General features: G+C 35.1%; 1 long non-coding RNA gene across 1 annotated transcript in view; it reads right to left on the reverse strand.

Annotated features, from left to right (window-relative positions):
- Positions 1–13,674, reverse strand: part of LOC136794671 (uncharacterized) — a 47,733-nt gene extending 34,059 nt beyond the window's left edge. Inside the window, exon 1 of the long non-coding RNA XR_010841746.1 lies at positions 13,580–13,674. This is a non-coding gene — a long non-coding RNA (uncharacterized lncRNA). The remainder of the gene's footprint in view (positions 1–13,579) is intronic.
- Between the last annotated feature and the right edge of the window lie 215 nt (positions 13,675–13,889).

Here is a 13,889-nt window from a genome sequence, read left to right on the forward strand (position 1 = left end):
TCCAAGATTTTGGATCATCTTTACTATCATTACTCTGAAATCTTTTTTGGGTAGATTGCCTATTTCCTCTTCATTTGTTTGGTTTGATGGGTTTTTACCTTGCTCCTTCATCTGCTGTGTGTTTCTCTGTCTTCTCACTTTGATTAACTTACTGTGTTTGGGGTCTTGTCTTAGCAGGCTACGGGGTAGTTCCCATTGTTTTTGGTGTCTGCTCCCAGTGGCTAAGGTTGGCTTAGTGGTTTGTGTAAACTTCCTGGTGGAAGGGAGTAGTGCCTGCGTTCTGGGGGATGAGGCTGGATCTTGTCTTTCTGGTGGGCAGGGCCACGTCTGGTGGTGTGTTTTGGGGTGTCTATGACCTTATTATTTTAGGCAGCCCCTCTGCTAATGGGTGGGGTTGTGTTCCTGTCTTGCTAATTGTTTGGCATAGGGTGTCCAGCACTGTAGCTTGCTGTTCGTTGAGTGGAGCTCGGTCTTAGCGTTGAGATGGAGATCTCTGGGAGATCTGTTGATGTTTGATATTACATGGAGCTGGGAGGTCTCTGGTGGACCAACGTTCTAAACTTGGCTCTCCCACCTCAGAGGCACAGGCCTGACACCCAGCCAGAACTCCAAGAACCTGTCAGCCACACAGGTTGACAAGCTCAGAAAAAAGGAGAAAAAATAAATAAAGAAAAAATAAATAGTTATTAAAGTTAAAATTTTTTTAATTATTAAAAATACAAAAAATTTTAAAAGTAATAAAGAAAAAAGAACAAAAGAAGAGGGCAAACAAACCAAAAAACAAATCCACCAATGATAACAAGCACTAAAAACTATACTAAAGAAAAAAAAAAAAAAACGGACAGACAGAATCCTAGCACAAATGGTAAAAGCAAAGCTATACAGGCAAAATCTCACAAAGAAGCATACACATACCCACTCACAAAAAGAGAAAAAGGAAAAAATATATATCTATATACTTTTTAAAAAGAGAGAAACAAATCTACAAATGATAATAAACTCTAAATACTAAACTAAGATAAACATAAAACTAGAAACCAGTATATCGCATATAGCAAACCCCAAGTCTACAGTTACTCCCAAAGTCCACTGCCTCAATTTTGGGATGATTCATTGTCTATTCAGGTATTCCAGAGATGCAGGGTACATCAGGTTGATTGTGGAGATTTAATCCACTGCTCCTGAGGATACTGGGAGAGATTTCCCTTTCTCTTCTTTGTTCGCACAGCTCCCGGGGTTCAGCTTTGGATTTGACCCCATCTTTGTGGACATCTGTTCCCACCCAGACAGGACGGGGTTAAAGGAGCAGCTGATTACGGGGCTCTGGATCACTTAGTCCGGGGGCAGGGAGGGGTACGGAATGCAGGGTAAGCCTGTGGCGGCAGAGGCCAGCGTGACGTTGCAACAGACTGAGGCATGCTGTGTGTTCTCCTAGGGAAGTTGTCCCTGGATCATGGGACCCTGGCAGTGGCAGGTTGCACAGGCTCCCGGGTGGGAAGGTGTGGATAGTGACCTGTGCTTGCACATAGGCTTCTTGGTGGCTGCAGCAGCAGCCTTAGCATTTCATGCCCTTCTCTGTTGTCCACGCTAATAGCTGTGGCTCGCGCCCATCTCTGGAGCTCAGTTAGGCGGTGCTCTGAATCCCCTCTCCTCGTGCATCCCAAAACAATGGTCTCTTGCCTCTTAGGCTGTTCCAGACTTCTTCCCGGTCTCCCTCCCAGCTAGCTGTGGCACACTACCACTTCAGACTGTGTTCACGCAGCCAACCCCAGTCCTCTCCCTGGAATCTGACCTCCAAAGCCCGAGCCTCAGCTCCCAGCCCCCGCCTGCCCCAGCGGGTGAGCAGACAAGCCTCTCAGGCTGGTGAGTGCTGGTCGGCACTGATCCTCTGTGTGTGAATCTCTCTGCTTTGACCTCCACACCCCTGTTGCTGTGCTCTCCGCCGTGGCTCCAAAGCTTCCCCCCCACCAGCCCTGTCTGCCAGTGGAGGGGCTTCCTAGTGTGTGGAAACGTTTCCTCCTTCACAGCTCCCTCCCAGTGGTGTAGGTCCTGTCCCTATTGTTTTGTCTCTGTTTTTTCTTTTTCCTTTTGCCGTACCTAGGTACATGGGGAGTTTCTTGAATTTGGGGAAGTCTGAGGTCTTCTGCCAGCGTTCAGTAGGTGTTCTGTAGGAGTTGTTCCACATGTAGATATATTTCTGATGTATATGTGGGGAGGAAGGTGATCTCCATGTCTTACTCCTCCGCCATCTTGAAGGTCTCCTTAAGAAATATATCTTTATCACTTTATGTCTACTGAAATGTCATACCATACTGACCACTATATAAGAACCATGTTTTCCATATAAAAAGATCATGGTGCATTGCAACCACTAGATGCATCCCAGACTTAAATGGTGAAAAGCAAACACTCCATCTGGACTATGAGACATAAAACAAAGTTATATTTCCCATACCTGAAAGATTTTTGAATTTGAGATGCTTTGTGATAATTTTCTTTTTCAAAAAATACTGTCAGAAAGAGAAAAACAAATACCGTATACTAACACATATATATGGAATCTAAAAACAAACAAACGAACAAAAAATGGTCATGAAGAACCTAGGGGCAGGATGGGAATAAAGACACAGACCTACTACAGAATGGACCTGAAGAGACGGGGAGGGGGAAGGGTAAGCTGGGACAAAGTGAGAGAGTGGCATGGACATATATAAACAACCAAATGTAAAATTGATAGCTAGTGAGAAGCAGCCACATAGCACAGGGAGATCAGCTCTCAGTGCTTTGTGACCACCTAGAGGGGTGGTATAGGGAGAGTGGGAGGGAGGGAAATGCAAGAGGGAAGAGATAAGGGGATATATGTATATGTATAGCTGATTCACTTTGTTATAAAGAAGAAACTAACCCACCATTGTAAAGCAATTATACTCCAATAAAGATGTTAAAAAAAAAAATACTGTCAGTTTTAGCCATTGACTTTTTTTTGCCATTAACTTCTAAATAAGAATGGGAAGCAAAGGTGGTGTTGACTTAGTTTAGAATAGGGCTTAAGTGTCATATATTTGCTATCTTTTGCCCTTATTCTGAATGTTTGTTTTCAAGGTTAATCAAAATAGACAACAGCTTTTTACAAAGACATCAGAATAAAAGAAAGTAAATCTAATTCTCGATATTTTATATAAAAGACATTGTTTCATCTTCTGATATGAAACATAGAAAATTGAGCCAAAATTTTTAAAGATTAATTTTTATTTTCACTTTTATATGCACATCTTGCACATCTCCATGTGCATATATTGAATTATTTGAAACTTTAGTTTCTTTGAAGCTGAATTGGTTTTGATTGTTTAAAGTCTAGTTTCTCTATCAATTTCTGAAAGAGGAGAAAATCTCTATCAAAATCTATTTTTATTTTTCCAATTATCTGTTTCTTTATTTAATCCTGTTAATTTTTGCTTCATGTATTTTGAAACTTTATTCTTAAGCACACATACAGTTATGATAATTTTGTCTTCCTAATGAGATGAGTTTTATCATTATGAAATCTCTCTATCTTTAGGAATACACTTTGTGTTAAGGTCAATTTTATGTATTATTAACACAGCCACTGTAGCCTTTTTTTGCTTACCCTTGGCATGGTATATATATTTCTCATCTTCAGCCATTTACTTAGAATTTATCTGTAAGTTTTAAGTACATTGCTTATGAACATGGTTGTGCTTTCTTTTCTTAGAATTTTTGCATTTTTCTATGTATTTTTACTTGAACTGTATCTCTGTTAGATGGCATATGGTTGGGTCTTTTATCCCTTTGGGTAGAGTTTTTTAATTTAGTGTTTAGTTTCTAATATTTAATATAATTATTGATATGACTTAATTTAGATCTTCCATATAGTTTTTCATGTGTCCCCTTTACTTTTTTTTTAGCTAGTCTACTTCCGCTTTCCTCATTTCTTTTTGGATTTTTTGAATATCTTTAAAATTTTATTTTATCTATTGTCTCATTAACTATAGCTTTTTTTTAAACACATATTTAGTTTTTCCTAACCAATATAGAGTTAAAACTGTACCAATTCATATAAACTGTAGAAACAGTGCAACTATATATATAAATGAGCCTACACGGTTTATAAATCTAATAAGATAAGGTCTAATTTAATGGGCAAATCTGAACAAACATTTTGGCCAACCCTATATATATATGTATATATAGGGGGGGGGAGGGAGAGGGGGAGAGAGAGATGGAGAGAGAGAAAGAGAAACAGTGTTTTGCATTTACCCAGATATTTACCATTTCTTTCTGAGGATCCAGTTTTTATCTGGTTATCATTTCCTATCAGCCTGAATAAATTGTTTTAGCTTGATTTAGCATTTCTTAAGATGCCAGTCTGCTGTTATTTATTCACATATTTCAAACTTATTGGTTGAATTTAGAATTCTTATAGCTTCTTGATAAACTGACCTCTTTATTAAGATATAATGTCTCTCTTGTCCTGGCATTTTTCCTTGCTCTGAGTCAACTTGGTCTGATATAATACGAACACTCCAGGTTTCATTTACGTGGTGTTTTACTATTATAACTTTTTCCATTCTTTAACTTAATGTCTTTATACTTAAAGTGGATTACCTGTAGACAACATATATATAGGTCTTGGTTTCCATCCAATCTGACAATATTTACTTTTAACTGGAGTATTTGGGCCAGTGCCATCCAATAAAAGTAAAATGTGAGCCACAAATATTAGTTACATATGTAATTTTAAAAAATTTTACTAGACACACCAAAAAAAGGGTAAAACATTATTTTAATAACATTATTTTATTTATCCAAATATATTACCATTTAAACATATGATCAATGTAAAAATATATTACTGAATATTTTACATTATTTTAACTCATACTAAGTCTTTGAAATCCAATGCATGTTTTATACTTACATCACATTTCAATTTGGCCTAGCCACACATGTGCCTGATACCTAAATGTGACTATAGTATCAGACAGCACAATATATTCAGTGTGGCTATCAATAATATTGAAGTTAAATCTATCATCTTTCTATTTTCTATTTGTTCCATCTGATCTTTGTTTCCCTTCTCAAATATTTCTGCATTTTTTATATTAGTGAGTTTGAGATTAATTTTATGATTATATTATATCTGTACTATGAGTTATCTCACATTGTTCTTTTTTTTCTTTTTTAGTAATTGCTTTAGAGTTTACCATATTCATCTTTAATTTATCAGAGTCTACATTAAGATTATATTATTATCACTTCCAATATAGTGTTAAAACCTTATAAGAGTGTATCTACACATTCACTTTTCCACTTTGTTTGTACTGTTGTTGCCATATATTTCATTTCTACTAATACTATAAATTCACCATGCATTGTTATTATTTCTTAATAATAAATATTAAGTATATTTATTAATAATGAACAGGAAATTATCTTCTACAGAATTTTTTTTAAAGTGAGAAAAAATGCCTTCTATATTTATTCAAATATTTACCATCTCTAGCACTCTCACTCCTTTTGTAGATTTAAATATATATTTGGTACCCATCAATTTCTGTATGAAAATTTTCCTTAAGTATTACTTTTAGTGTGAATCTTCTTGAATTCTCACAAATTTTCTTGGTCTGAAAACATATTTTGTCTTCAATTTTGAAAGATGTTGTGATAAGTATACAATTCTACATCAAGAAATAATTTTCTTTTAGCATCTTAAAGATCTTATGCCATTGTCTTCTGGTTTTATAGTTTCTGACAAGAAGTCTGCTTTCATTTTGATGTATGTTTCTCTGTTTGGCATGTGTCTTTTTTTCTTCTACCTTCTTTTAAGATTTTTCTCATTAAGACTGGTTTTCAGTGATTTCATTGTGGTAAACCTTGGTATTGCTTTCATTATCACTATTCTGCTTTTATTTTTTTAATTATTGAATTTGTGTGTCTGTTATAGCCATCAAATTTATAAACCTTTAATCATTATTTTATCACATTTTTTCCCTGCCTCATTCTCTTTCTTCTCTTCTTCTAGGACTCCAATTAAAAATATATTATAATGCTTGATAATGCCCCTCTAATCAATGGCCACTATTTTCATCTTTTTCTATGACTTATTTAACATACTTCTTATTAATATGCCTTTAAGTATAATAATGTTTCCTTTCCTGTGCCTAATATACTTTTAATAACATTTAGTGTATTTTTTAAATTTCAAGTACATATTGTACATTTTATCTTTAGACATTCTATTTGAATTTTGTTTACAACTTCATTACAATTATTGTGTTTAAGATCTCATCATGTTCAGGTTTTCTTTTATACCCTTTAGCAGAGTTCTAATGATTATCATAGCTGTTTTTAAATTAATAGACTATATTTTTAGAGCCACTTTAATTTTCCAGAAAAGAGTAAGCAGAAAGTACAAAGATTCCAGTATACACTCACTTTCCCCTAAACTCTGTAGACAGTTTCCCCCATGTTTAGTATCTCAGGGTAGTGTGGTAACATTACAATGGATGAGCCTATTGATATATTATCATTAATTAAAGTAAATAGTTTATGTTAGCCTTTGCTCTTTATGTGTATACTTCTATGGGTTTTGACAAATACATAATGTCATGTATCCACCATTACAGTATCATACAGATAGTATGCCTGCCCTAAATCATCCCCTTTTCTCCACCTATTCATCCCCCTCTCCCACCACCCTAATCTCTGGCAACCACTGGTCCTTCTATTGTCTCTTTAGTTCTGCTAGTTTCAGAATGTCATATATTTGAAATTATCCATTGTGTAGCCTTTTCAGATTGCTTTCTTTCCCTGACAATATGCACTTAAGGCTCCTTCATGTCTTTTTATAGCTTGGTAGTTCATTTCTTATTAGTGCTGAATAACAGTCCATGGTCTGGATGTACCACAGTTTATCAATTGAAGGACATCTTGTTTCCTGGTTTTGGCAATTATGAATAAAACTGCTTTAAACATTTGTGTGCAAGTTTTTGTGTGATCATAAGTTTTGAATTTAATTAAGTAAATACCTAGGATGGCAACTGCTGGGTCATATGGTGAAACTATGCTTAGGTTTGTAAGAAAATTTCTCCCAAAATGGCTGTAAAATTTGACACATCCATTGGCAATGAATAAGATTTCTTTTTGCTCTACATCCTCACTAGCATTTGATATTGTCAGTGTTTTGGATTTTAGCCATTCTGGTAGGTGTTTGTAGTGGTATCTTTTTTTTTTTTTCCGGTACGCGGGCCTCTCACTGTCGCGGCCTCTCCCATTGCAGAGCACAGGCTCCGGACGCGCAGGCCCAGCGGCCATGGCTCACGGGCCCAGCGCGGCACGTGGGATCCTCCCAGACCGGGGCACGAACCCCCGTTCCCTGCATCGCAGGGGGACTCTCAACCACTGCACCACCAGGGAAGCCCGGTATCTTTTTTTTTTATAGGAGAGATTTATTTGAAGAAATATTACAATATATAAACACTACATAAAGTCTTAATTTGCACTCATACAGTGGTATATTTGGTATATTGTTTTCATTTTTAAATTCCCTAGTGACATATAATATTGAGCATCATTTCATGTGGTTATTTGTCATCTTTATATCTTATTTGGTAAGGTGTCTGTTCAGATTTTCTGCTCATTTTTTAAGATTTTATTTTTTTAGAGTAGTTTTAGGCTCAGTGCAAATTTAGGGGAAAGTACAGAGATTTCCCACATGCCCTCTACCCCTGCACATGCATAGCTTCCCCCATTATCAACATTCCCCATCAGATAGGTACATTTGTTATAACTGATAAAACTATATTGACACATCATAATCACCCAATATCCATATATTACATTAGGGTTCACTCTTGATGTTTTACACATTCCATGAGTACAAACAAATGTATAACAAAATGATACCCTATAGTACCATAAAGAGTATTTTCACTGCCTTAATAATCCTCTGTGCCCTGCCTGTTCATCCCCTACCAATCCCTAGCAACCAATGGTCTTTTTACTGTCTCCATAGTTTTACCTTTGTAGTCATTTCATATTGTTTTCTTTCACTTAATAATATGCATTTAAGGCTCCTCCATGTCTTTTCATGGCTTGATAGCCCATCTCTTTTTAGTGTTGAATAATATTCCTAGATGTACCACAATTTATCAATTATTCTACTGAAGAACATCTTGGTTGCTTCCAAGTTTTGGCAATTATGAATAAAGCAGCTGTAAACATCCATGTCAAGGTTTTTGTGTGGACATGTTTTCAACTCCTTGGGTAGATACCAAAGAACATTCTCACTAGCATTTGGAATTATCAGTGTTCTGGATTTTCTGACCATTCTCTTAGGTGTTTAGTGGTATTCCATTGTTGTTTCAATTTGCATTTCCCTAATGACATATGATGTGAGGTATCTTTTCATATGCTTATTTGCCATCTGTATATCTTTTTTTGCAAGGTGTCTATTAAAATCTTTGACCCAGTTTTTCATCAAGGTATTGTTTACTTATTGATGAGTTTTTAGAGTTCTTTGTATATTTTGGATAATAGTCCTTTATCAGATATGTCTTTTGAAAATATTTTCTTCCAGTCTGTGGCTTGTCTTCTCATTTTCTTGAGATTTTCCTTTACAGAGCAAGATTTTCTGATTTTTGTGAAGCCCAGGTTATCAATTATGTCTTTTATGAAGTGTATCTTTGGTTTGTATCTAAAAAGTCATTGCCATTCCCAAGGTCATCTAAGTTTTCACCTATGTTTCTTCTAGGAGCTTTGTAAGTTTACACTTTATATTTGGTCTGTAATCCATTTAGAATTCATATTTGTGAAGGGTGTAAAGTCTGTGTCTAGATTCTTTTTTTTTTTTTTGGCATGTGATTGTCAAGTTGTTCAGCACCATTTGTTAGAAAGATTATCTTTGCTCAATTATATTGTCTTTGTTCCTTTGTCAAAGATCAGTTGACTGTATTTATGTAGGTCTATTTCTGGGCTCTCCATTCTATTCTAGTGGTATCTTTGTCTCTTCTTTCACCAATATCACACTGTTTTGATTACTTTAGCTTTACAGTAAGTCTTGAAGTCAGGTGGCATCATTCCTCCAACTTTGTTCTCCAATATTGTGTTGGCTATTCTGGGTCTTTTGCTCCCCCCCATATAAACTTAACATCCATTTGTCAATATCCACAAAATAATTTTCTGGGTTTTTGATTGGAATTTTATTGTCTCTGTAGATCAAGCTGGGAAGGAGTGACATCTTGACAATATAGTCTTCCTGTTGATGAACATGGAATACATCTCCATTTATTTATTTATTTTGTTTCTTTCATCAGAGTTTTGTAGTTTTCCTCATATGGATCTTGTACACATTTTGTGAGATTTATAACTAAGTGTTTTCATTTCTTAAACTAATTTAAATGATATTTTAGTTTTTATTTCAAATTACATTTGTTCCTTGATGCTAAATAAGAAAGCAGTTAACTTTTGTGTATTTATCTTGTATCCTACAGTTTTTCTGTAGCCACTTTTTAGTTCCTGGTGTATTTATGTCAATTTGGGGTTTTCTACATAGGCAACCATGTTATCTGTGAACGAAGACAGTTTTATTTCTTCTTTCCCTATCTGTATATAATTTATTTCCTTTTCTTGTGTTATTTCATTAGTTAGGACTTCCAGTATGATACTAAATAGGAGTGATGAGAGGGGACATCTTTGTCTTCTTCATGAAGTTAGCAGAAATGATTCTGGTTTCTCACTAGTGAGTCTTATATTAGCTGTAGGTTTCATGTAAATGTTCTGTATCAAGTTGGAGAATATCCCCCCTACTCCTAGATTGTTGAGATTTTTTTATCAAGAATGAATATTATATTTTGTCAAACATTTTTCACATCTCGATATAATTATGTGATTTTTTTCTTTAAGCCTGCTGACATGATGGAATACACATTAATTGATTTTTAAGTGTTGAACTAGTCATATATATCAGGAATAAATCCTACTTGTTTATGTTCATAATTCTTTTTAGACATTGCTGGATTTGATTTTCACTTTTTTGAGTATTTTTGCAACCATGTTTACAAGAGTTATTGGTCTTTTTTTTCCCCTTTTTTATATTCTCTTTGTCTGGCTTTGGTATTAGGGTATTGCTGACCTTATAGAGATGAGCTAGGAAATATTCCCCCTGCTTCAATTTTCTGGAAGAGATTGGTAAAATTTCTTCCTTAAATATTGGTAGAATTCACCAGTGAACACATATGGGCTTGGTGCTTCCTGTCTTGGTAGGTTATTAATAATGATTCAATTTCTTTAATATATATATAATCCTACTCAGATAATGTATTTCTCCACGTGTAAATTTTGGTACATTGTATCTTCCAAATAATTGGTACATTTTACATAGGTTATCAAATTTGTGGACAAAAAGTTGCTCATAATATTCCTTTATTATATTTTCAAATATCCATGGGATCAGTAGTGATAGCCTTTTTTTTTTCACTTCTGGTATTAGTAAATGTGTGTTCTCATTATTTTTCTTAGTTAATTTGACTAGAGGTTTATCAACTTCATTGATATTTTCAGAGAGCTAGCTTTTGGTTTTGTTGACTTTACTGATTTCTGTTTTAAATTTCACTGATTTCTACTCTAATTTTTATTATTACTTTTCTTCTTACTTTGGATTTAATTTGCTCTTTTTCTAGTTTTCTCACCTTGGGTGATACAGAATGGGTAGGTTTCTGAAGTTGGGTATTTCCCTTTCCCCACGTCAAAGGTGAAATGGGGCTGGAGTTTTATTATTTCCTTTCTCCTAAGGCAGTTAGGCTTTATTAAAACTCAAGTCAGGGGCTTCCCTGGTGGTGCAGTGGTTGAGAGCCCGCCTGCTGATGCAGGGGACGCGGGTTCGTGTCCCAGTCTGAGAAGATTCCACATGCCGCAGAGCGTCTGGGTACGTGAGCCATGGCCGCTGGGCCTGCGCGTCTGGAGCCTGTGCTCCACAATGGGAGAGGCCACAATGGTGAGAGGCCCATGTACCGCAAGAAAAAAAAAAACCCAAGTCAGTTAGATTTTGGTAAAATAGTTACTTTAGAAGGCATTTCTTTGTTAAGGAGAATAGAATGCTTTTGGAATATTTCAAAATGCTGCTTTCTCCTCACACTGTGGGACTCATGAGGGCATTTCTCTCTAATGTTCATCCTGAGAACCTAGTGGGACTATTGGAGGTAAAACTCTCATAAGCATGAAGTACCTTGTAAGACTGGGCTTGCCTGGAGTTTCTAACTCTCAAGCTCATCCAAACTGAACTTCCAACAATTCAGTAATTGCAGTTTAATTGTTCCTTCCATCAACTCTCTGAGGTATCACATATCTAAAAATAATTGTTGATTTTTAGTTTGTTCATTTTTTTCTTTTTATGAAAATGAAGTGACAATTTTCAAGATTTCTACATGTTTGTTAGACCAGAAACCAGAAGTTATCATAGCTTTTCAAAGACCTTTGTTAATTTCTTTATGTATTTATTTCTGCATTTATTTCTATCAAGTTATTTTTCTCCTGATGAAAATTTGTTTTTTTTCTGCTTCTTTGATTGCCTAGTAATTTTTGACTAGATGCTGGACATTGTGTATTTCATATTGTTCAGTAAAGGATTTTTTTTTTGCATCCTTTAAAGAGCACTATACTTTGACCAGGCAGAGACAGTTAAGTTACAAGTGGGTTATATTAATCCTTTCAGGCCTTCCTTTTTAACTTTGTAAATGTGTCCAGAGACTCTTGATTATAAGGCTAACTCACCTTCACTACTAAGGCCTAATGTATCATGAGGTGTCTCCATTTTGGCTTTTAAGAATACAAATTACTTCTATCTCATGTGAACTCCAAAAGTTCTTCACCCTTGGCTTTCCCATGTTCTTTCTCCAATTTCATGGAGTTTCACCCAATGTTTATGTAGATCAGTACTCAGCCAAAGACTCAAGATGACCCTCCTGCATTTTTCCAAACCTTTCCCACTATGTGGCTCCCTCGACTCTCATATTCTGCCCCCAAAGTTCATTCCACTACAGTCTTCCAGAGCTTTTATTTCTACTTCCTTAACTCTGTTTGATTACCTGGCTCTGTTTGTGTTCCCCATCCCTGTGCTGTGCCTCCAGTCATTAAGCTGTGATAATGGTATGACCACTTCATGTGCTTCTTCTCTTAGGGATCATCATCCTGTGCTACCAAAAGTCCAATGTCTGAACACACTTGTGACATATATTTTTTTTCTGGCTTCTAGTTATGGACTATTCCTACAGCAGTTACTTCTTCATGGGCCTATGAAGATGTGTCTGGCTTCATTCACAACAAACATCTAGATGTATGACCACACTATCAATTTAAGAAAATGTTATTTGGGAACTGAAACTATCTAATAATTGTCAATAACCAATAAAGATAATCCTTGCTTTCAAACTATTTGTATTCATTGCCCAAATATCAATAATATCTGTATTTAGTGATAAAATCATAAAAATAATTACCCAACATTAACCTATTTTATATGATTTATAAATGGTAAAAGAACTACAGAGTTAGCTACCAATCAGCAATTAGAACATTTCACCTTGCTTTACTTACAAAGTGGAGAATTCTAGAAATAGATGTGTGTATACACACACACACACACACACAATCTTTCTTCCCTTTTTAAAATAGGAATTTATCTATTGTCAATTTTGGAATATCTCTTTTTTGCTTAAGAGCTTATGGAATAGACCAAATCACCCCATTTCCCTGAAAGCAAACAAAAGGTACTATTCATTTGTTAGGCTTTCCTATTCGATGCTATGAAGAAAAATCGAAAAGAAAAAGAATCTAAAATATCCATTTTCCACCAATTATTACACACAGAAGAAGTACAAAATTAGAATTAAATTTTGTAATTACCTCTTACTCCATGATAAAAAATGTGTATGTGTAAGTTTCAGAGTATTTCAGGATTTTTTTTTTTACATATTATCTATTATATATAAAACAACTGAGGTGAAATATCATTAAATCAACACTCTTTCCCTTCCCTATTGAGTAACTATGTCAAGGACATACAATCCCAAATGAAATTTAATGCATAGTAAGCTATTTTAAAATGGGTACATGTCTTCTTCAATAATTTTAGTTCAGTGATGAGAACTATTTTTTTAATGATTGATATACAGCTCTATACTATTGGGATTAGGATAGGCAAATTTGCATCATGAACCCAGAACCTTCTTAGAGTGAAAAGACTGATAACCAACTCCAGTTTGCCCAGGTTGTTTTGTTGTGTACTCAAAGGTCCATGCTCAAATTTCAGCACCATGGAAGAATCACAAAACTAGTGAAAGAAAATTTACTAAAGGTAGAAAGAAATGGCATCAATGATACAATGTACCATAGGATAAAACAGAGATGCAACAGTGATCTTGAACTTTAGATAAAGAAAACTGAAACTTACTCCAATTTATCCTTCCTCAGAGTAGAATCCCAACCTGGAGAAAAGCTTTGTGAGAAATTCCAAAGAGCTGTAACCCTGTAGACAGAACTAAGGACAAATTTAATATCTTACTCTTAGCTGTGTTGTCACTGGGTTTTAATACAGGGAAGAGCAGGAAGACAAATAACTCTCCTCTCCAAGGATTCATTGCAGATCTGCATAAGGCAGCATTCTGTAAAAAAAAAAAAAAAAAAAAAAAGATAAGAATTCACACTCAGATTCATATAAGACTTGAACATTCTTCCATAATTGATTCTTTGTAGCCTTCAGCCTCAAGAGTAGCCTTCTTTTTTAAGTTAATTTTTTTATGCACTGGATCCACAAAAAAACAAAATAAATGTAATCAAAACCATTTACCACTTCAATAATGTCCATTTGGTTG

Source organism: Kogia breviceps, chromosome 8 (assembly GCF_026419965.1).
Source record: "Kogia breviceps isolate mKogBre1 chromosome 8, mKogBre1 haplotype 1, whole genome shotgun sequence".
NCBI lineage: Eukaryota > Metazoa > Chordata > Mammalia > Artiodactyla > Physeteridae > Kogia > Kogia breviceps.